Below are 3,908 nucleotides of genomic sequence, written 5' to 3' on the forward strand. Positions count from 1 at the left end.
GTTGGAATCCCATATCACAAAAATCACTTTGTAATCCCTAGTTTGGTTAGGACATTACAGGCTGATCACCTAATTGTCCAAAAAATAAGACGATCCGTGCTTCCGAAGGCTTACTGATGTAAGTAAGTAGTTGTTACATAAGCCATGTCAGGGGCCTTTGGCGAGTCAATAGTAACCCTGACACCAGGGTTGATGAGGTTGGTAATCCACCTCACAACCAACACGATAGAAGATAGGTTTCTACGTAGTTACTTCAATAGCGATAACAGACAAGCTCATGCCCGTTATCCCCATCAGGTTCCTATACTTAAGTGTGGATTTTGAGATCAATGACCGAACTCATCCATCTTGGTGTCACGGTTACTATTGAGCCGCTAAAGTCCCCTAACATGGGTTACGATCGACTACATACTAATAGCAACAAATAGTAACCGGGACCGACTGTTCAAGTAGATTTTTTCGACTCATGAGCGAAAACTGTCTGCCGTCGTCTATTTTTCCAACTCGTTATAATCTGGGAGTCTTTATTTATTTATTTTATTTATTTATTTATTTATTATGGACAACTAACAAGCTACACTCTGCACATGCAAAGTTACAGACAATAAAAAAAAGATTAAGAGCTAGCTCAATTACAAGTAGTCACAGCATGCACAATCAAGTGAACAAGAAAAACAAGATATAAACTATATTAAAAAATAAAAAATAGACATAATTTAACAAAAAGCAGCCAGTTCAATATTTTATATGCATTTAAGGTCTTCAAGGCTAGAGTGAAGATATTTTGCTAAGTAAACGTGATCCATCTTAAACCACATCGTCACTTACCATCGGGTGAGATTGTGGTCAAAGCAGCCTATTTTATTTAAAAAAAAAACACGTGGTTGACGATTTTTTTCATATGCGCTAATAGTGATAATTGCTTTCCCACTAGAATAGATGAATAACTCTTTCCAACGTAACCCTCTCAGACGACGCCTTGAGCCGAGCGACCAACTGGGCAAGTGGGCACCGTCTGGCCTATTGTTTTAAAATTTGTACCGGGTGAGAACCCACAGCACTCCACATTTGTCTGACCAAAAAGTTAACGCCTTTTTAACAAATTTACTATATGTCACGTTACGTCATTAAATTCATCTTTCTTGGGGTTATGTATACGTTTTTACAATAAAATACCAGATAATATTTTCAGAAAATAAATTTAAAGCTCATGTGAACCTTACTTTATGTAAAAAAGCTTATAATAAGATTAATGACTAAATGATAAAAATGTCTGGTATTGAATGTGTTACTCTAGTTATTAAATAACTTGTAATGTATACCCTCATTGGTTTTTAAAATATGTGTTGCTGTTGCAGTTTCTTGTCATTTCTTCTTCTCAGGCATAACACCTTGCGATGTTACATTGACCTTCAACAAGTACCGGGTGAGAGCCTTCAGCGTTCCCCATTTGTCCGGCCAAGTAGTTAATGCCATCTGCGGCAAATCTACAATAAGTCACGTCAAAAAAAGAAAAAAAAACCTTCAACAAGTTTATCCATGATTATTACGTTGAATAATGATTCTGATTTCGTCAAAAAAATATGAGCGGAAACAAAAATTTGAATTTGAATTTGAAAAGTGGTTCTAGAACGGTTGTCAGGAAGACAACCTGCCAGGATGTAAAGTTGGTGGACAAGATGTCAACCAGAGAGGTCGACATCGCTGCAGTGTCAACTACTTTTTCCAATAAATGATAACCAAAGCCGGGCATTGGGTAATAAAACGGTAACAGTCCAGTTTACAGCTGCCCACAAAATCCTGAAATCATTAAACCTATCGTATATTTTTATCTTGCCGTTAGTACCGTTGCTTTAACATTGTAAGGTGTCGGTGTACCACATCAAAATCGAGTTTTCTTTTGATATCCCACAGTGTATTACGGTGGACGTAAAATTTTTTATTTGTCGTAAAATTTTTGAGTGGCAAGTTCGTTTGACGCCATATTGGAAGTGAAATGGTTTCGAAACATTTGTTGAAGTATGATTGATTTTCAAAGGAAATTGTTGGTGTGTTGCGGTTGATACAGAGAGTGCACTGACATAAAGTGTACATGCATGTTAACCCTAACCATAGAATAAAGAATAATACTACGTATAGAACGGTACATTTTGAAAACCAAAAACATATCATTAACACTTGACAGTCCAGGCGCACTAGCAAATCTAGCCTCAACAGTCCAGGCATTTCGAACTTGCGCGGCGTTCGGTGGGCGATATCGTGGCGTGTTATAAATAGGCTTGTAACTCAAAAACTACTGTGGCTATAATAAAGAAAATTCAGAAACAGCAAGCCAGATGTGCAATGATTCTAATTAGATAAAAATAAAAAAGATCACATTATAAAATCTATCTCAAATCCAATTAGAATTGACAGAATCCGCTCATTTTTTCAGTTATCCCAGCCATGCCTGTTAATAGCATGTAAAGTATCATGTTCTAGGGACTGTAATAATTTTTATTTGAAAGCGCATTTCTTACACTTTTTACTAGTATTCAAATTATATTTTAATGTTATTTAGTTTAAACACAAGAAATATAAATATAACACCTGGTCACGACTTATTTGTAACACCGTATTCTTACCAAGATGGCCGCCCTCGCTAAGTTTCTGTTCGCACTGAGCGTTTCTGCCTTTTTAAGTCGATGGTAACTATGGTTACCAATAACGGGTAAGATTGACATAGACATTTTGTGTGTGTGATTTCAGGAATTAAAGAAAACCAGTAGAAAAATTAAGGTTTATTAATATGAACTAAAACCAATTTATAATTGAATGCTTGTTTTATTTACATTTTTTACCAAGCACTTAACATTCGGACCTTAAAAATATATATTTTTTATTAGAATTTAAAATTACAGTCTTGCAATACAATATACTTGATTGCACAAAATGACGTACCAAACAAATAAATCGAGACACTAGAGACAAAAGGCGGCCTTATTGCTAAATCTAATTGCGCCTGCCGCTTTCTGTCCGTAAGCTCCTGTCGGACATCTACTGGCAGTTTAGTAATTCGTTTTTTTTTTGTAATTACTCTCTGTGTCCTCTCTATAGCTGAACTATAGCATCTCTGAAAAAAAAGTCATTGTTTAGAACTGAAATTAAAATAACGCTAGCGCTCCGTTTGTACGAACCCTTAAACCCAGATAAGTCGATGGTAGGTTTAGTTACCATGATGAAAGTTGACCAAATTTGGTGTACCCTGCAATCAATATCCTGGGCATCTGCTGAAATAATTGTTTATTTCGGTAAATAATGTGTTTCCACGAGTAACTAATAAGTAACGTGGTATATTTAAAACATTATAAAATATAATGCGTCGTGTAATATTCCGTAATTTGCCTCCATTTTAGTGTCAAGAGACGTTTTTTTTGATACGATATTTTTCTCTTAATGTTTTTGGAACAAAATCATGGCTTAAATGTTCAGGTTTTTGTAGAAAACGGTAGAGGATATATTCAAGATGTATGCTAATCAATAAAAATAATATATTTTATATACTTACGGCATATTTCTTGTCTAAAACACTCAATCGCAAACACAGTAGTTGACAGTAGACTCGACCAACACTCGTCTGACTTCGACAGTTGTTTTTTTAATGTTACCAACTCATAGGGAAGAGATGCAAATACCACCTAGTAAGGATTTTTATAGTACACAATACTAGTATAATTTTATAATCTATACTAGCTTGTAAAACTAGTTAATCCATAAAATTGGTCACCCTAACGGAACCCCGACTATTGGTAAGTATAGCTACCATCGACTCCTGAGGTGAATTTGGAATCGGTAGCTATAATTACCAACGACTGTAGAGTGGTTAAAAATAAGGAAACGGTTTATTAAATCATACATTTGGAGCATTG

At 35.3% G+C, this 3,908-nt stretch overlaps 1 long non-coding RNA gene across 1 annotated transcript; it reads right to left on the reverse strand.

Annotated features, from left to right (window-relative positions):
* Positions 1–2,754: 2,754 nt before the first annotated feature.
* Positions 2,755–3,646, reverse strand: LOC126375758 (uncharacterized). The gene is made up of 3 exons (XR_007567644.1): positions 3,548–3,646; positions 3,214–3,269; positions 2,755–3,112 (listed from the first exon to the last, which is right to left on the reverse strand). It is a non-coding gene; the product is annotated as an uncharacterized LOC126375758 (long non-coding RNA).
* Positions 3,647–3,908: the final 262 nt, after the last annotated feature.

The sequence above is a fragment of the Pectinophora gossypiella genome, chromosome 19 (assembly GCF_024362695.1).
Source record: "Pectinophora gossypiella chromosome 19, ilPecGoss1.1, whole genome shotgun sequence".
In the NCBI taxonomy this organism is placed as follows: Eukaryota; Metazoa; Arthropoda; class Insecta; order Lepidoptera; family Gelechiidae; genus Pectinophora; species Pectinophora gossypiella.